Source organism: Sciurus carolinensis, chromosome 14, assembly GCF_902686445.1.
Source record: "Sciurus carolinensis chromosome 14, mSciCar1.2, whole genome shotgun sequence".
Lineage (NCBI taxonomy): Eukaryota > Metazoa > Chordata > Mammalia > Rodentia > Sciuridae > Sciurus > Sciurus carolinensis.
In genome coordinates, this window is record NC_062226.1 from 46,328,837 (window position 1) to 46,350,032 (window position 21,196).

General features: G+C 32.8%; 1 long non-coding RNA gene across 4 annotated transcripts in view; it reads right to left on the bottom strand.

The window, feature by feature from the left end:
- The window catches only part of LOC124963974 (uncharacterized), a 289,359-nt gene that overhangs the window by 249,004 nt on the left and 19,159 nt on the right, over positions 1-21,196 (bottom strand). For 2 of the 4 annotated variants that reach the window (XR_007104855.1, XR_007104857.1), the window contains exons 2-3: positions 13,034-13,103; positions 9,891-9,985 (exon numbers count right to left, since the gene is read on the bottom strand). This is a non-coding gene — a long non-coding RNA (uncharacterized LOC124963974). Of the gene's footprint in view, positions 1-9,890; positions 9,986-13,033; positions 13,104-14,542; positions 14,600-21,196 lie in introns of those variants that run through there. The other 2 variants (XR_007104856.1, XR_007104858.1) reach the window with 2 other exon arrangements.

A 21,196-nucleotide genomic window follows, 5' to 3' on the forward strand; every position in this document is an offset into this window, starting at 1 on the left:
TATTATTATTATTATTATTATTATCACTATTACTATTACTATTATTTGTAGTACTGGAGATTGAATTTGGGATCTTGCACATGCTAAGCAAGTGCACTACTTCTGAGATACATCCTCCACCCTTTTGATTCATTTTATTTTATTTTAAATTTTGATATAGGATCTTACTAAGTTGCTGGATGCTGGTATTGAACTTGCCATCTTCCTACCTCAATCTCCAGAGTGGTGGGAATTTTAGGCATCTTTGCTGCACCAAGTGGTAATAGCTGTTTGTACATTCTTTTCCATAGTATAGCTCTGCAGTGCAAGAATGACCACAACTCCATCTTAGATAATTTGTTTTTAAGAAAACAATGTTACTATATAGAACTGCTAGATTTAGACATCCCATTATGGAAAATTCACTGAAATCCAAACACAAATGATATTTAAGAAAAATTTTATTAATTCATAGAATATTAAATTCATTATAATGATTCAATAATTTCATCTCCTAAGATCTACTTGAAGAAATTTAAAAAAAAAAAAAAACTTCAACAAGCCCAAATTCACAGTTTAAAATGAAGTTATTCTATGTATTGTGGAAACTCATTATACAAAATGGAGTCATTCCTGACATACCCAGGTACGGTGAAGTCAAGGGGCTGAAGAACAGAAAGGGACACACTCAGGTTATGGATACTTGCTCTAGGAAGGATCTCACAAACCTAATCCAATGAAACAGTCTATCCTAGCATTAAGACTGGTTTTGTTTAGCAACTGACTATAAGCTTAATACTAGATTTACTCAGGAACTTCTGTCACTCACCATTTGATCTTCCAGCTCTACATGCACCAAAAGTGCCAATGAGCTTTCATTCAAAGTAGCTTACATAAGTTTGCTTTGTCCTCATAACACCCCAAACTGTTCTTTGTTTTCCAGATACCTACCAAAGGTCACCCTTGTATGTGTATGTGTGTCCCGGATTGCAATCCTATTCTTTATTCCCAAATAGAAGTTCCTTTATTGGAATTTTTCTATATTTTGGTTTAACTTTGATAGTATATACTGTTGGAGATGGTTTCTCATATTAGAGCTACCTGAAATGATGAGAAATTACTTGGTAGGTGGTACAAAGTATGCTTGTTCTGAGGGGACAGTTTTAGTAATTGTTTTGATCTCTGAATTTTTTTAAATGGTATTTTTATATTTGAAAGTTCTCATGAAAATAAATCCATTAAAACTCTACCATAAACTAGCATTATGAATAACAAAAATGTTTTATAGTCCATAATATTTTGGGTTTTTATCATTAATTAGCTACCAAATGTATTATATTTAGGCAATCCAAAAAGATATTAGGATTGTAATGAAAAACAATTATTATTTCAGCACTAATGTCAAAATACCAAACTTATTTAGAATAATAGTACATTGTCTTTTACACTAAAATTTTAGTATGTATGTGTTAGAAGCTCTGTGGAACACCATCATCAGATTAATATACTTTACTTTTTATTGTACAGATTAATAGGATTTACTATGATATTTCCACTTATGTATGTATTGTGAATTGATTATGTCTATCCAGCCTTCCATGTTCATAATCTTCCCAGTTCCTATTAATCCCTCTTCTACTTTCAGGTCAATGTATTATTATTATTATTATTATTATTATTATTTCCCACATATGAGAAAGAAGATACAATACTTGTCTTTCTGTGTCTGGTTTATTTTGCTTTAAGCCAGCAATTCAACTAACTCATTTTAAGTATTGAATATATGCCAGGAACTGTGTAGGTATGAGAAATTAAAATATAAGGCAGACATGTATTTCTTCTCCTCGTATTTATCTTAGGCTTAAAAAATCAGTCTGTATGTCATGACTCACTTTATGTAGAAGATATTTTAAGTTCCATGCAATTCACCCATCCTGCAGTGATTTCAGCACTGCAACAGTGGACAACTCCACAAATCCTGACCACCTCTCCCTGAGGTTTCTCTATGGATCTCTGCTTCTTAACTTTCTTCAAATCCACAGGAATTTCTTTGTCCCATAGGTTCAAACAATTTCAGTACCATGGGGGAAGTTAGGAGGTGCAACTATTCCTTATATCCAACTCTGTTCTGGGGAAAATTTATATAAAAACATTCAGTGAAATTGATTTTTTTTAAGAAAAGGATGAATAGAGTGCCCACCTAGAGCCAGGTCCTATGAATATCCAACGAATATGCAGATATTTAATACTTATAAATGGAGCAATGTATTACTCATTTTATTTGAAAACCACTTACACTCACAAAAATTCTTCAAGATATATTTTACAAGTGAGGAATTTAGTATACTGTAAGGTCTACTAACTTGCCTAGATTTGTACAACTAAGACATTATATTTCTGAAACTTGAAATTCATATTTTTTATTCAAATATTCTTAGTCACTATAATAAGTCATGATAACTCACTTATAAATGAATAAGATGATTAATGAGCATTTTTTTCAAGAGCTTATAGTCCAATAATAAAGGTGAGCAAGTAGACATAACTGAAATTCAATATGAGACAGTAGACATATGTAAGGACAAGAAGAGGATGAATCTAGTCAATATGCCAATATTTTCTCTCCTACTATATTTATACATACTATATATTGGATCTTTCAGTCTTTTTATTTGGTTTTGGAATATACAAATATCCAGTTTTCTATTTCTCACATTAGCCTCTGACCCAGAAAAAAATCTGACTATTACTGTCCTAAAAAAGTCCTAGCAACTTGTCCAACTGATCAGCATTCACATTTTAACCAGGGAATTAGTCTTCTGTGCTATACTCTTGAGGTCATCTTCCATAGCTCAGATTCAAAATTTCTTCTCCAGTTTGCAAAGATAAATAATAGAAAGATACTCTTTCAAGTATGTTTTCTGTCTGACTCTCATTTCTGATGTCCAGACTTCAAGATGCTTCTTGATTTTTTTGTTTTGTTTGGTCAGTAAATTCTCTCGCACAGAAAGACACAAACACATATACTTTTTGATTCTTCTTTATGCAAGGTCTCTGAGACATATCACCCAACACTATTTTTGTAATATAGCCAACATCTCCAATATATATGTGTATATACTATATGCCAATAAATTACCTATGCTTTCCACAAGTATTACTCAAATCTCAATCTAAATTTTAAATTATCATCAACAAATAATTAATAACCATTACCAATAATCAATTTATATCATGTTTTTATAAATGTAACTTCTGCAAACAGAAACCATCTAGAGAGCCAGTGAAGTGGTGGCTGGTGTAAATATAGGGCAAATTTTCTTTCATGCATTCTCATTGAAATTGAACATATTCATTCATTAGTAGGGTTCAGAGAATCTTTTCTTGCTTCTTGCCTATTATTGGTGAAGGGAGGCACATTTATGAATTCCAAAGTCAAATGAAACTTGGGATAGTAATTCAAGTAACAAAACACTGTATCATTATCAATGTGATTTTAAGGTTGCAAATTCATTCTTAATTTATTCATTAATCATCCAATTATTGTGCTTGCATGTTGCTAAGTGGTAGAAACACAAAGTGGATATTATCAAATTTACTTTTGTTCAATTTTTCCTTTCTACTTATTCTTCTCTCTTCTTCATCTCTCCCTCCCCAACTTTCCTCTCTCAGATAATGCAATAGGTCCTGCAATCTGTTCTCAAGAATAAAGAAAGATGGATCCATTTGGTTCACAAATCTATTTTAAATGTTGTCCTAAATTCAGTCATTATTCATTATTCTAGAATACTTCATTTATATCACAGAGATAAAATGAATGACAAATAATCTGGTATTAAATTGTCATTGTCTGACATACCCCAAAACACTAGTCTTATTCTCTATCAAATGTTTTTTGATATTATAACTATTACATGGCCTTCCTGGCAGTACTCCTGATGGATTATTTTTTATATTATAGAAGACAAAAATTGGCAGCCAATATGGGGAGAAAAGTTATAATATTAAACATAAGGGTAAAATGTAAATGCACAAAAAAACTTGGTAGCAAAAGAAATTACAAACTACCATCCTTGCTCTGTAAAACATCTGCCTGAGATCTCATAGTTGAGAGGTTCTCTGAAATGGGAAAATGAAAAGAAATGGACTCCTGACGCAAAATGTTAACATGGCTTATAACAAATGACAGATAAGACATCTCAGATAGAAATTTCAAAGCTTACTTTCTTTTCTAAAGAACAACATTCAAAGGGACAGGCAAGAAAATATTAACCCCATCTCCAGTGATCTGATGAAGATGACCCAACTGCTATCTGGTACTATGGAACTATTATTATCATGACATGGACAATACAAGAAGCATGATATATGATTATTGGTCTTTTAACAGGTTTGATACAACTATATAAGGCACATTTAGTCAATGAATTAAAAAACTTGTAGACTCTTAAATTATAAGCCAAGTTTGTTTTTAATATAGTAGTGTCCTATCTAAAAAGATTCACTTGTAGTTATTATGAGAGTTCATTTAGGTCTTTAATTGATCCACTTACCTAACAGCTCCTGATGACTATATTTAGAAGAAAATTATCAAATAGATGGAAAGGTTCAAATCTCACAAATACCTCATTTAAGCAAAGCACAGTTCCTATCTTTCTCTAAGCTGTATAACAGCTCACTGACTTGGATCATTTAGTTATCATTAAAAAGGAATTGCTGTGGCATATCTCTAGAAAAAAAATCAAGGCAAAAAATCCTTTTTGAGTCATACTGTTCTCTGGAGTAATTCAACGAGTTGTCACAATATGACACAGTGTGATTTCTTGTAAAAAATAAAGTCAACCATTGTGAAGTACAAAAATTGTAGATTTCATTTAAAAAAGATTGAAGCCTCTGAAAAAGCATTTCATTTATAGAAACTTTGATGCCAAAGACTGCACAAGCAAAATGAATTAGAGATTGGTAAATAAATAAATAAAGTTGGATATATTTAAAAGAAAACCCTGACTCCAAAGTGAATGATGTTTAATCAACCTTTCAGCAAAATGGTGAAGAATGAGAGAATTTGGGGTATAAATTTAAAACAATTTCATGCCCAAGTCAAATGTGTGAGGATTCCACTTAAGAACTATCAGAAAGGATAGCTATCTTGTGACTAACAAGAGGCATTTTAACTGCAACAAATTCAGTATCAGTAGATGGAATTTTTAGTTTAACTTTCATAAAATAGGAGACCTCCTAACTTAAATGGAACTTCCAAAACCACAAAACTTCTGCTCTGTCAGATGAAGCAAGTAATGTTCATTTGATTTGATTGTTCTATTCTAAGCATGTTCAAACGTAGCCATGAAATTCACTATGGATTTCAATAAGCCATTTTACATCATTTGATTCCTATTTTTTCAGACTTATCCTTCTTGTAAAATTGTCCCAGGTGGAGAATTTTTTGCACCAATGAAGCCAAGACATCCTGTTGATATCTGTGCTGAGATTTTGTCATCATATCCTGAAAATCATGCAATGGGAAAAAGTTATTCTTAAAGAAAGGTCATGCAAAACTTCTTTAAGAATTGGGTTTCTCTCGTGAATATGAAATAAGAAGTGCCTCTTTTCCTATTTTATTTAGCTATGCAGAGGCTCTCTCTCCCTGATGACCTGACACAGGACCAGCCAACACCATCCATAATGAAAATCAATGGCACCAAGTCACTAAACAATTACTCCGTCTTCTTTAAAATGCACAACTCTTCAAAAAACAAGGATTTAGAGGCTGATTAATTTGCCATTTGTCTAGGAGATTGCACTGGTTGCATTATTTAAGAAGTGCCTTGTCTTTGTGCCCTCAAAAGCTAAAGCAAGATCAAAGATTTGAGAATCACCAGTCTCCATGAAGGGCATTTGGTGACACTATGAAAGGCAGCGAGAAGTTGTTTCCCGGGTCTGCAGCATTCAGAATTTTACTCACACATAACACTGCAATGGTTTGTAGCTTGTCTACATCTATGAAATAGAAAAAGTGAGGACAATAACAAAAACATGACTCAAAAATGACTATATATTTGTTTACTCAAAGAAATATTCATTAGCATATATATTTTCTAAGTGTATTTTCTAGAAGAAGAAAAATAATTCTTTCCTCTTCTTTGTATCCCCTCCTTTGTAATATATCTCTATCCATGTATTTCTAGTATATCATAAAAATGATTGCTTATCCTTTATTTTTATAATCTCTATGCCAATCCCTCTACAGTAATCCCTACTCTTGTAATTTGTACTAAAGTAGACATAGAAAAATTTCACCAAGATGTCATTTTATGTGTGGAGTTCTACCTTTCCTTCCCTTTGAACACTGTAGCCAAGAATTTTTCAACTTCTATTTCATTAATCTAAATTTTTAACTCTTAGGGATGTACTTGATCAGTTAGATTATTTATCAAAAGAAATTTCAGGAGACTGTATTTTATTTCCTTTGTAAAATTTGAAATTTACCAAAATTATTTGATTAGAGGTGCCTTTATAAGCAATAGAAAACTAAGAAGAAATTTCCATGATGCGCAACAGTTAAAGATGGGAATTGAGAAAGAGCAAAACCCATATGCTTCTCTGGCACTTGCCTAGGAAGTTGAAAAGGGAGCTCAGGAAAAAGTTGAAAGATCCTAGGAAGTTCATCAGTGTGGTTGCATCTCTGGAAGCTAGACCTCAGGCAGAAGACTGCATTTACATCTTAGATGAATTCAGTGGACAGTATAGGAGGTCAATCTTGTATGCTTATTTAGATTTCCTTTATATAATCTGCTTATATTTGATAATATGCCATTAAACTATTTCCCAAGGCTGCCTCTCTCTCAGTGTGTGAAATCAATTTCTCTATGTTTTCCTAGTGAATAACGAAGTTACAAATAAATCATCATTCATGCCTAGCTGCAATGAAGTAGGTATTTTACTCAATTTTTTTTCTAATAAGCATAAGTGAAGGAAAAACACAGATGATATCCTGATAGGCTTGTGTCTTCTATGCCCATGATTGAAATAAGGTTTTGTTTTGTTTTAAATAACATCCAATATTTAAGAGACTGCAAAGAAAACCTTTGAATTAGAAACTATTTTGGGCAAGTTGGTTGATTATTGTTCATCTGAGAGTTTTCTTAATGTGCATATTATACCCTGCAACATTTGAAAAGGAATTTACTCCTCTGATACTTACGTAACATAATATAGACATATATCCCTTGTGTTGTTCTTATAGCATCACCCATTGTACTAGGAGATGACAAGCAGCTCTGAGTATCTTTAGTTAATAGGTGAGCATGCACAAGCTCAGATTGCTTAAATGAATACCGTAAAGTCACAAGGCTCCTAAAAGAAAAGCTTAACTCATGTCTCAAAACTTCAGTGCCATTTACACTATCTTGTACCTCCCTCCTGACTTCAAAAATTCAAGAAAAAAAATAGTCTACATGTCTGGGTTATCCGCTTTTATTTATTTATCCAAGAAGACATTAGAAGGACTATATAGCCAATAAGATAAACCAAAAGAGATAAAAGACCAGTTACCTTTGTGCAAGAGGTATAAGAACATATTGTCAACTCAATGTCACTCCCACCCCGTTTTAGAATTATAAACATGGGTTTTATTCCCTGAATGTCCTCCACATGTAATTTCAGGTTGGAGTGTATCTATGACATATCCTTCTGTGATATTTGGAAAATGATAAAAAAGGGGAGACCATTCATCTTTGTATGTAGCAAATCAGCAACATGGGCATATATCAGACTTTCAGTTCACAGCAGTTTCCTGTAAAGTTACCATCAGTCACTTGCTTTGGCTGCCCAGGAAATGGCTCCTGGAGAACCACTTGCTGAGTTGCTGCATAGGAAAATACTGTTTGGTGGTTTGTAAATATTCTAAGTAGCTTCCACAGAGCTGCTTGGGAGTTTCTCTGTGAGGTTCTTGCATTTCTGATTGCTCAGGGGCACATTCCTGAAGGCTTTATGTTGCTTCTAGGAGTTGAGAACCTTAGTACAGTCTTCCCTATCCCTTGCCCCACAGAACGTCCACTGGTTCTGTGACTCTTTAATTTCCTCAGTTAAAATGCTTCATTAGTGAAAAACACAGAATAACATATATAAGTCGTTACGACCTAACTCTGCCTATTACAAAGAATGTCATTAGATATGCTTATTTAATACAAGTTTATCTATGTGTCCTTATAATGATGGTTGAATGTCATTTAATCAAAAAATTAATTTTGCTGGACATGGTGGCACATATCTGTAATCCCAGCAGCTCTGGAAGCTGAGACAGGGGATCTCAAGTTCAAAGCCAGCCTCAGCAAAAGTGAGGCACGTAGCAACTCTATGAGACCCTGTCTCTAAATAAAATACAAAATAGGGCTGGGATGTATGTTAGTGGTCTAGTGCCCCTGAGTTCGGTCCCCTGTACCCACGCCAAAACAAAAAAAAATTAATCTGGCCAAAGATTGTGCTCATAGAGGTCAAAATTCCTGCTAAGACTGCTAAATAAGTATTTTATTATTGATTTATTTTTTCAAATGATCAGATCCATATGCTATTTAATATAAAACAAAGCAAGAAGTATGTTAAACCTTTCTTAAAATCAAATGAATCAAAGGCATCATACCCTAAGTTATCACCAAAATAAACTGTGACATTCAAATACTTTTTATGATGATGCATTGAATTGAATGCACATGCTTCAAAACAATGGTCCTTGACTTTTTAAAACTTATGTTCTATAAACTAGTGCTTATATTTTCTATACTTTCAGAGCTACAACCATTCATAAAGTTTATGGGCCTACAACATGATTCAGTGTGATTGTAGATAGAGTTCAATATAATAAAAATTTACTTTTAATTTGAATATCTTTTTTATTTAAAATTAGAAAATAGAAAAAGGACTAAGTGTTTTTAGGGATGATTATGTATATGTGACATTAGAAATACTAAAGCAGCTATAGGCATGGCATAAGGAATTGGCCTTTCAGTACTTCATTAAAAAAATCAATAAAGAGAAGTATCTAGTACCTATTAATTAAATATGGCAAAGTCATGATAATTTTAAAATCTGGTTCATGGACTATATGAAGAGTTCATGCTGTATTTTCTGTTTTTCAGCATGTTTTACATCCTTCCAATAATACTCACATAATACAGAGATACAAAGCTCTTTTTCACATTCATATATATGAACAAAATGAATATTAATATATGTGAATATGAATATAATTGAATGAATTTCCAGGGGACTTTGTTCACAAGCTCTGACCAGGGCATATGAGAACTTATCAGTTCCCTTCTTATTTCAGGATTTTGCATATATGGTCTTTATCAGGGGCCAATGAATGAAACGAATGATTTGCTGCATATCTATTTAAATACCTTAGAAAAGCTTAATTAATTCTTATATTAAAACTGATAGATAAGTAGGTATTATTTGCTCCATTGCACAAAAATGGAGCCTAAAGCTCAAACAAATGAACAGTTTGGACACATTATACAACAACAAAAAATGAAAGAAAGGATTTAATAACACATCTATGTGACTTCAAAGATCTTACTTTGTTTTGTTCTACCACATTTTCTTTTTTTTATGACTCTGAATATGGTTTGCTGTATAGTTATTAGATGTATCAATTCATGTTATGAGAGATTTTCTGGTTTCATAGCTCCTGCTTTATATTTCTTCAAATAAAACGGGAAGTGTATGCATGACAAAATATCTTTATTCATACATGACTTAATAACAATGTGGTTACTCAATTGATGCTATGTTTTTTAATGAGCATTTCCAGATAGTATACTATATCTCTAATTTTAACTCTTAAATGACTTTTTGCACTTATTTCTTCCATAAAAAGGAATAAAAATATGGGCAATGATGATGCACACCTGTAATCACAGCAGCTCAGGAGGCCAAGAAAGGAGGCTTTCAAGTTCCAGTCCACTCAGCAACTTAGGGAGGCCATAAGCAAATTAGCAAGAACCTATTTCAAAATAAAAAATAAAAACAGTTGGAGATGTAACTCTGTGGTTAAGTACTCCTGGGTTCATTCCCCAGTTCCCCAAAATAAATAAGCAAATAAGTAAATAAATAATTTAAAAAGAAATAAAAAGTTCTAATCTACATGCCTATTGAGTTATGGAATTAGTAATATGTAGCTGCTTGCAAAATATTACTGGTGAATATGATCTCAAAAATCCATATGGAGAGGTTCCTGTCTAGATAAAGTTGTCTATATAAATTTAAAAAAAATCCATGTGGAGATGTTGTGAAATAGAGGGAAGTATCCTATATAAGAGCTATCAATACTTGTGTATAAGGTCCACTTTAATATAAATTATAGAAGTTAAAATTCATTTTTTCATATATCTGAATCAATTTTAATATCTGTGAAATAAATATTTTTGACTAGAGTATTGCTTTTGAAAATATATTTTATAGACACTTAGGGTTTTGATGAATAGCTTCAGGAATTTCTGTTCATTTAAAGAGTTAACCAAGTAGGGGATATAGGCCCCTTGTTTGGAACTACCTAAGGACTATTGTGATCTTTCTTTTATATATTGTAAACTCTGTGGCCTACCATATTAATACCACTGGCCTACTAAACTTCTGGGTTTTTCTCACCCATCATGTTTTGTGAAATGTTTAGTATTCCTAACGTAAGAAGAGAAAAAAAAAAAAAAACTTGGAATATGTTGAATAAAAATGTACCTGCAATAACATCAGTAGTGACAGATAATAACATCAGCAAGCCTTGGGACCATTCAGTGAGTACTTGCTCTGTGCAACATGTTTTAAGCATGTTTAATCCTTGTCCAATCTATCAGGTAAGGATCCTTATCTTCATTTCCAGAATAAGTCATGGAGTCTCAGAGAAGTTAAACCCTTTGCCCAAGGTGGTTATAACGTGGTGGACTAGTTGCAAAGTCCAACATGTTTGCTAACGCATTATACTACCTCTCAAATTATGTCTAAAATAAATGACAGAACTAATGCAGAAGAAAGAGCTTCAGAAACCTTTCAAACAAGGTAAAAGAATTTCCCTAAAAGGCAACAATAATCTACTAAGTTGAGGATTCCCTTGGATTCCATTTTTTCTTGCGTCAGATTACCACGGAGACCTTGCTAACCATGATGGGAGATGTGGGGTGCCTTGGGTTTATAGAATTCATCAATAAACTTGTCTTATTTATTTATTTTGATTAAGATTAAGCTTAATCATAGAAGCCTTATATAACAAAAAATATCCTTGTATCACTTAACAACAACAACAAAACAAATCCACAGAATAGATTTCCAAAGGACTCATTTTTTAACTAATTACACAGTATTTTTAAAAAGAATTTGTTGAGTGTCATGTCCACTTATTTTCACTATTATTCAATAATTTAATAATTATTGAAAATTAACTTTCAAAAGACTTTTTGCAAGAATTTTACTATCAGATATAAATCATCAAATAAATAATAGGGGTTATAGGACCTCTAAAAATCATCTTCCAGCTTTATAACTTTACTATACATTATTATCTTAGCATTAGAAAATAGTTATACTTGCCACTCTCCACCATTACTCAGTCAGTGGTACTATGCTCATAACTAAGCCAGTTTTTCTAGTTTGGAATTAGAAAAGGGACCATATCAGTTTGTGGTCCAGTATTGGTTAGAATTGGAATTTATACATATTAATCTTGCCATTGACTGTAATCAATTTTCCAACTTTTAACTGTATTATTTTTCTTCCAGTTACCTTATTTCTTATTTTATTCTGTTAATACTTCAAATCTCTGAAAGCATACTGAGTTCTTTGATTTTGAATACTATTGAATAATGATAAACACAATAAAGAGAAATGATGAATTTCTGTTGATTTATCTATATTCCTTTTGTGAATCCTCTTTGTTGCAAAGCCATCAAAGGCAAAATATATGTCATTAAAGAGTAAATGTGAGAAACAGAGGAAGCTTAACTGAATTACTAGCATGTGGAAACCTTAATGGGGAAACCTGACTCCACTTGCCATGAGCTAATCTGTTCTCTTCAGAAATGGTTACTTAAAACAGAAATACTCTGAAGCTTTGCATAGATCAAGTAAATAGTAGCATTCAAATACCATAGAAATGATTGCTTATCACTTGTCATTTTTCTATTAACATCCCAGTTGTTAAAAATAAACTTACAACTATTTTTAGAAACTAACTTGTTTGGTATAAATTTATTTCCATTCCACTGATATGTTGGTGAAGCCAAAAATACTCTGTTTATCCAACAGGATAAGAGTCAGACTGCTGCTTTTAGCACTTGGTATCTGTGTCCCTTGCTTGATCATACGAATTGGCAGATGCTCCTGTGCTACACAGATGGGAGCCACTTAACACTTTCTGAATCTTATATCACTGCCACTGACATCTTTTAAATGTAGAGCTGTCACTCTATACCAATAAGAGGCTTGCAACTAACATTTATATATGTGTATATATATACACATATAAATATATATGCATATATATATGCATAATTTTTAAACTGTTTGGATCAAATGCTATCTGTATATCATGACAATATCATAGATTCTACAAGTGTTCATATGGCACATAAACTATACATAAAATCTGCATAAAATTGATCTTTTAAATAAGTATTGGAACATCTTCTAATCTCAAGCACAATAAATTAGACAATAATAAAAACTGCCGGTGGTTTCAAGTAAATAATACTTAGGCTTTCCTAAAAAATAAAATTACATTAATATTACTGATAAAATTTCCCTGATATATTTCTGTGAAAGTAAATTCTTTTACACTGTGTTGATTAAAGTCATAATACAGTGAGTTATATCGATAGATCATATGATATGAAATGGGATATAACAATTCTTGATACATGATTTAAAAATTTGTGTTATATCTGTTAACACACACACTATTAAAGAACTTTATAGAGAAATATAACCCATTCATAGTTAGTCTGCTTATTTTTAGATAATATTCTCCCAAGTAAACTATTAATTATGTTTTTATTTTATGTACCTTGTGATGCTTTGACATCTTAGGGCTTTATGGATTCAGGGGGGACTGCTTCTTCAGATTTAGATAATTCCTAGAGATAGAAAATAATTTGTCTGCAAACTCTACTTTCATAGGCAAATAAATTCTATGGGTTGGACACAGTCTGAAGGTGTCCTCCAAGAGTTCCAGTATTGACAGCATAGTTCCTAGTGTGGCCCTGGTTAGAGATTTGGGATCTGAAGTGGAATGCCATGTTCTTTCCTCCTGGAACTATAACAAGCTTTCTAAAGGCAATCCTCTTCTTATTTGTGGTTTCACTGCACCTCAAAAAAAACAAAATCCCCATACATTTTAAAACACCTATCAAACTCAGTTTCAATAGACTCCAATTCTACAAATTGAAAAATCCAATATAAGTGTCTGAAGCTTTCTTAAAGAGTAAATATAGAGGTTTTATTCTTGATTTTGAAAATTATTTGGTAATTACACAGTAATATGTTTAACCATCATTTTCTCCTTCTAAAAATGGTGATTTATACATGAATGGGTAATTTTTAATGCACAAATCGACCATCACATCTGAAATGCTACAAAAGTATAGATTTTTGTTCCCAAGCAAAGTAATTGAACAACAATTTCAAATTAGGAAAAGGGAATTAATCATTAGTGTTCCTTCGTTTTTAATTATAACATTCATGTCTGCTCCACTTATCTTAAAACAATGCAGAATTTCATAAAGAAAAAGTAATTGAATGCTACCACACAAAAATACACACACAAACTCCTACTTCATCTTATCCCAATGTTACTGTCCGGTGATAAATCCTTCAAAAACTTTTTCAAAGAGTGAAAAGTTTTAGATTTAAAAATCAGGAAATATTGATCAGGATTCTGTTCTTTACAGGAAAATTTCAACTAATTAAAACATAAAATATATAATGTAACTATTAAGTTGCCAATTTGTAATCCCCGACCCTATTTCAAGAAAGGCAAAAGAAAACCATTATTAAAATGGTTTTTATTTTCTCTATGCAGAAAAGATACTGTCATGGTAATACCCCAGAGACAATACATAAACTTCATAGGGAAAAAATTAGACATCTAAAATGAGCAAATCCACTGTGACTTTAAAAATGTGTTTCAACTTCACTTCATTAATATTATGACAATCTGATATATGTGCCTCCTGATATAATGCAATTCAAAAGTATATCCTATGAAGAATATAGTCCTGTAAAATAAGCTAAACTTGAATATAACCAAGGCTTTAGAGCTAGTTTTTTGTTTACAGAAAATTAGGTAGATAGGGTTTCATATTACATAATAGCTCTGTCAAATAAATTCAAAATGTGTGGCATTTTATGACAATTTAATTTTTAAAAGAATCTGTTTCAAGTGGTAGTGACAAAACTACCAAACCATAGTTTGGAGTATGTGTGTGAGTGTGTGCGTGTGTTAGTATACATAAATATGGAGGACATCTTTAAAAATTCTAATTATTGTTAAATTTAAGTGGGTTTATAGGGTTACCTTTAAACTTCAAGCCTCTTCAAACTTTTCATTGGAAAGTTTCATTGAAAATAATTCTAAAAGAAAGATGATTCTGATTAAAAGAGATTAAGAAAATATTTTGATAAGTCAGTTATGTTGAGAAGTGCTATGGTCTAATGTGTCCTCCAAAATTAATATGTTGGAAACTGAATCCCCAGTGAAACAGTATTTGGTTTGGAATCTTGCAGGAGTTTTGCAGGCCATTAGGGCTCTACCCCTACAAATGGGTTATGCCATTATAAAAAGGGCTTGAAGGTTTACTCTTGTCTGCTCTTTTGCCCTGTGAGAATACTATCTTGTCCCTTTATTTTTTCTTCCATCATTCACCATGTTTGAGGCAGCATGAAAGCCCTTACTGAACACCAGGGGATGGCACCTTGTGCTGGCACTTCCCAATCTCTAGAATTGTCAGAAATAAATTGCTAATCTTTATAGAGTATCCAGTCCCAGATAGTTTATTATAGCAACACTAATAGACAAAGACATAAATTATGTCCCTTAATTTTTTGTGAACCTAAAACTCTTCTAAAAAATAAAATTTATTAGTTAAACAATTACAATGTAAGCCTTGATTAGATTCTGATTTTTCAAATACAAATAAATCAAACAAAACAGTTTGAATGGAGCAGATATTTGGTTATATTATATAATTGCTATTGATAATTGGGATAATTATATGTGTTCTATGCCATTATTATGTGAGACCTATTCTTTCCTTAGAAGTTGCATTGAAGTATTTAGGGATAAAGTGCAGTTTTGTGTGCAAATCTGTTTCAAGTGGTAGTAACAAAACTGTAGTTCAGAGTATGTATGTGAGTGTGTGTGTGTGTTAGTACATAAATATGGAGGACATCTTTAAAAATTCTAATTATTGTTAAATTTAAGTGGGTTTTAGGGTTACCTTTAAACTTCAAGCCTCTTCAAACTTTTCTGGATATTTAAAAACTTTTATAATAAAACCTTGGGAAAAACACCCCTTTATCCTTTCCTCTTGCCTGACAGTTGCTTAGCTTTTTACTGTGAGGACTGACCCTACACATTCAGATTTTGGGACTGGATCTACTGCAAAGATAAAAGGAAACAGCCATGTAAAGGCATATAGTTGATGTCTGACTGTTCTGAAAGGTTTATACATCATTGACTCACTTATTTTATACCTATTGTTCTGATAAAAAGAGTGAGAGAGCTGTAGGGCTGATTCCTGGTAAGTATTGGGTGTGGAGCTGGGGCTGTTCTGTTGCCTGGATATCTATTAATACCTGGTTAAAAGATCATAAAGGAAATGTCACCAAGGTGAATGTTTAAGTACAATCTATGATACCATCTTAATATAAATAAGTGCAGTTCCTCTAAGTTTTTCATCTGCTTTAATAACAGGTCCAGTCACTTTTAAAAGCTTGATGTACTATATTCTTTGAACAGTGTTTTATAAAATAAAAGTGCTATATTTATACCTATTAATTATGAAGAAATACCTTCAAATATATGATCTCTTCTACAAAGTGTAGAACACTAATTGGTAACTATGTCAAACAACTGCTAGAATATTTTCCTCTCCTACTGGGACACAGCTCAGGTCTAGGTCAATTTACATTCTTTGCTTCCTTTTCTTTTGCCTTCCTTGCTATGGATACTGCAAACTTTAAGCCATTTGTCATTTTTACCAATTAAAACAATGAGCTTCACCAAATTAAAAGGGCTGCTACCCCTTTAAGTGTATGTTTAATAATTCATGCACGAAATAGGACTTTCTTTCCCCTGCTGGAATGAACAAAATTTCCTCAGAGATTGCTTTAGTGCTATATCTAGATAATGCTTTAGGATTACAATCTAAATCATACTAGAATAACTGCATTAGAATTACTATGATACATCATTCTAATGTACAGGCTAACAGTATAATGTTGCTGTTGGGGTAATCCAATAAAACCAGTGGGTCTCAGAACTAGAAGTGCATGAGAAAGGCCTTGAAGACTGCCAGAATATATATTATTAGAGAGGGGAGGAGAATTTGTGTGTTTGTAACCTTACAAATACATGGCCATACTAAAGACTAAATGGGAATAATTTTACAACCAATGAATAAAACAGACTGTAGTTATAAATTCATGTTTATGAAATGGAAAATAATTTTAAAGCCCCAGGATGCTGAAAGTAAGCCATTTGGGCTTGATGCAGTGGATATGCATTCACTTGAATCTGAAATGTTTATCAATTAGCCTGGGGTTCAGTGATCTGGTTTCTCCTCACATTTGGCCCCAAAGCATTGTAGGGGGTAAGAGAACGGTTTAGATTTCAGAGTTAATGTTTTAAATTTCATTCTCTACCACTTTCTAGCTGTGTATTCATTGGATATGCACTTACAACTCTGTAACTCAATGTTCCTGTCTACGAGATGAAGATGACAAAACTTAAAATAGACTTAATTAAAATATCTATAATTCTCATGAATGTGTACATTTAAATTATTAATACGTATGGGCACAGCACTCTGCTCATCTTACTAATGCCAAAAATGTCAAGCTTTAATTTCATAATATTGTTTGTTCATGTACAAATATGTTTCTTACTGAAAATCCTTCAATAACTTCTGATATCCTAAAATGAAGTCATATTTGGCTATGATCTTTTATACAACTTATATCATTGGGACTTCTTCTCCAGCCATGTATTTATTTTTTTAATCATTCCAGAATCATACTGAACTCTGTATAGAATTCATACTTCCACTAAACTCCTTAATTCTTTATGATTCATACGCTCTTCCAGCTTCAGAACTAGTTCTTCTGTTTGGAACATTCTTTCTTTCTCTGTCAATAAGGCTAATGAATACATGTTCTTCAGCTCTCTACAGAGCTACAAATAAATTTGGAATCCTTCACTTCATTCCCCCTTCCAAATTGGGTTCCTCTGGTATGGATCCCCATAGCTCTAGAACACTCTGCCTACAATATGATGCAATAGTATTTTTCTTTACCACTAGGTGGAAAACTCCCTTAGTACTCTATGAAGGATTACTTCTATCAAGTTCCTTGTTGTATCTCTGGTCCCTGGGAGAGTGACCATCACATAGCATGCAGAGCAAATATCTATTGACTAAATAAATACCATAATTTTCAGAGATATTATGTTAAATATTAACATCACTTGGGATATTTGAATACCTAGTATATCTTTTGGTCACTAACTGCAAAGCAAACTTACACTGTCTCCAGGTGTCCTTGTAAATTTTTTTCCAGATGCAACTTTCCCCACCCTTGAATGAAAACTGGCAAAGCCATTGTTTCTCCAATTTTAATGAACAGAAACATCTTAAAATCACTTGGTCACCAATTACTTAATTCAGTAATTAAATGTCCTGTCTAATGAAATAACTAAAACTTTCCATACTATTAAAAGTAAAGCTGCTTCCCTTTCCCCCAACTAGACCTGGAGTGGCCTGTCAAGACCTATAGAAGGTTTCCTTTAACTTTCTTATCCAGTGTTACCTCACTCACTTGATGGTGGAAAAGAATTGTGGGCTGAAAGTTTAACAGAGATATGTTATTTTTTATTAGCATCAATTTCTGTCACATGGTCCCTTGCATTCTCAAAACCTGACTTCTTTAACAGGAACTACATTTGTGGGGAGATGCAGGAGCACATGTGTTTAAGGTGTAGAGTTTATCGAGAAATTCCAACTGTGCTTCCTATGTTGACAGTGATACATTTTCCTACAGCTGACTCTTCCTTAGCTCTGATTTTTTTACTTATGCAATCCAGACTCTAGAGATCCTATCACTTCTAATATGTTCTCCCTGGCAGTTGATTCTCCAGGGCTCTGGGCAATTTCTCTCAGATGTATTACCAGCATCTGGTTCTTCAGAAATATTCTCTCTGGACCTCAAGTGACATAGAAAACACCCTTAAAACCCTTTCCTCAAGAAAAGGGATAAAAACATCTAAGGCTCAGTTCATTCTAAATAATCTTACCTATTTTTGAATCTTCACATCCATATTTTTACATCCTTAATATAAAAGAGCAACTTACACTATGTGTTGAGTTTTTACTATCAGTTTTGCAAATTTTATAAAGTTTTCTTTTTTCAATTCCTTTTGGAATATGATATCTATTATTTTGTGTCTTCTTTGAAACATAAAGTTTAATGCCTTATTATTGTAGTTCTTCTAACAAAGACAGAAGGGTTTTGAGAAAGTGAAGTTCAAAATCTGGATTTGGTACCATTTTCTGGGAACACTGTATGCCCCTCATGTGGACAGAATAAGTGGGGGATCTGTGACCCCTGGATATAGCTTGGGTCATAGGTATGACTGAGTGGAGAGATAAAGAAAAGTATAGCAGAAAAAATTCCTGTGGTGTGGGGAAAATTGAGCTTCATGGCCTCTACAGCAGTTTGTAATTTCAAGTTCCTTATTTTGAAAAACAAGCCAATAAAAAAACAGAAAAAATAGGAATCAAATTACCAACGTGATTTGAGTGTAGAAATTTTATTATGTTCTTCATTCATTTTAAACGAATTCATCTCTTAAAATAGACATTCTAATTGTTATTCTTAAAGTGTTTTTCAACCCATGTTTCACTTAGTGCAGACCCAACTCCTCATTCCCAAATGATAAAGGTATCTATCTATAAGCCATTAACATTTAACCTCTTGGGCTGGGGTTGTGGTTCAGTGGAAGAGTACTCACCTAGTGTGCATGTGAAGCACTGCGTTTGATCCTCAGCACCACGTATAAATAAATGAAATAAAGGTATTGTATCCATCTACAACTAAAAATATTTTAAAAAAGACTTCTGTATAAACCAGATTCCACTAATTTATAATTAATTAGTTATAGCCTTATAAATATATGAAAGAGATCATGTCCTTAAATTTTCTGTTAATTAAAAGTGCTATGCAATCTCAAGAGAAGAATGGAGGAAGTTTAGATTACAGAGAGTGAAATGAGATGGGGGGAAGGGGCGGGGGAGGAAAGATGGTGGAATGAGACAGACATCATTATCTTATGTACATGTATGATTACATGAATGGTGTGAATCCACATCATGTATAACCATAGAAACTAAAAGGTGTATCCCATTTGTGTACAACAGATCAAAATGCAGTCTGTAAAAATAAAAATAAATAAATAAAAGAAGCACACACACAAAAAAGTCTATAAATTATTTTCCAGGTGCACCAACAATCTTGTACTGAAAGTCTATGGAAAATCAGATTCCTTATATTTTTTCTGAGTATTTTTCAACAACATTCTTTGTAGTAGAAATCTGTTGTCTTAGCTGTCAATACTGCTCCCTGGGGGAGCGATAGATTCCCATGATCTGGAAATAGTCCCTCCCTTCCTCTTCATGGTCACAGGCACACTTGAAATACTTGTCTTCTGTTTTGTTCACAGCAGGTTGGTCAGGGTTGTTCACCTGCACAAGATATACCATCAAAGTATGGTATGGGGATTTGAAATGCTGACTTAATCATTTCTTCTCTCCGACTGCTTATTTAAAGAGTAACTATATTTAAAAGTAAAATATTAAATGTATCCATTTGGTCTCCATGAAGAAAGAAGTACATGGTCCCTTTGAAGATAATAGAAGAGACTATACGAAGGAAGAATAAAGGAAAGAAAGGGAAAGCTTGTTTACTTAGTGGAAGGCTGGAGTTTGTCTGTATGCTATATCCTGTGCCTTAGTTGGCAAGAGATGCTCCTTCCAATCTTACAACATTTCTCCTTTTGCTTAAACTCACTACATGGTGTCAATTTTGAAAATAAGAGGATGAACCAAAACATTTTACCATAATATATACCCATAATATATATCAAAGATCACCTTATAAGTCTAGCATTAACTGGTTTAAGTCCCAAATGTCCATTCTGATTGTTTTATAACAAACATATCACAAAACATAAAGGTGGCACATAAATTCTGACTTGCAGAGTTCAGAAAAATAAGAGAACATAACTCCTGAAGAGCTAAAGATTTTATGTAGGTCTCTTTTTATCTAAAATTATGAACTGACAAAATTAAGTGAAATATATGCTTCCTGGTTATTTCCAGGCATGGCCTCTCTCAAATGTGACTCCAAACAAATATTCTATAACCAAGCTTTTCTCAAAACTAAATCCTCACTGTGAACCAAAAGAGTCACTTTAAAAAATAACTAAAAATTAATGCAGTTTCCTAATCTTTAGACATCTACAATTCATGCTGTTTTATTAATACTTTCCATCTCCATACTCAACATATTCTTTTCATCCTCAGGGGAACACTAAGTTTTTACATTCACAGCTTGTTCAATACCTTTCTTCTCATCATTTTTATTTGCAGTTATATTGTTGAAGGTATCTGTTGAGTATTCAATTCTCATCACTCAAACATGCACACTACTGCATGTGTAATCAGCACACCCAGACTGCTAACATGTTTGATTTACAAACATCTTTAGTAGGCCTCCAGGTAATCACAGAAAGCAACCCCCCATGCCTCTGCCCTTTCATTCCTCATTACTTAATGGAGAAAACAGATTGATCTGTTGTCTGACAATTTGTCATCCCCCACAGTCTGCTTGTGTCAATCAGAGCTAGGGGACAGACATTCATCAGGACAACCTGGACCTTGTCATTAAAAATGGACGT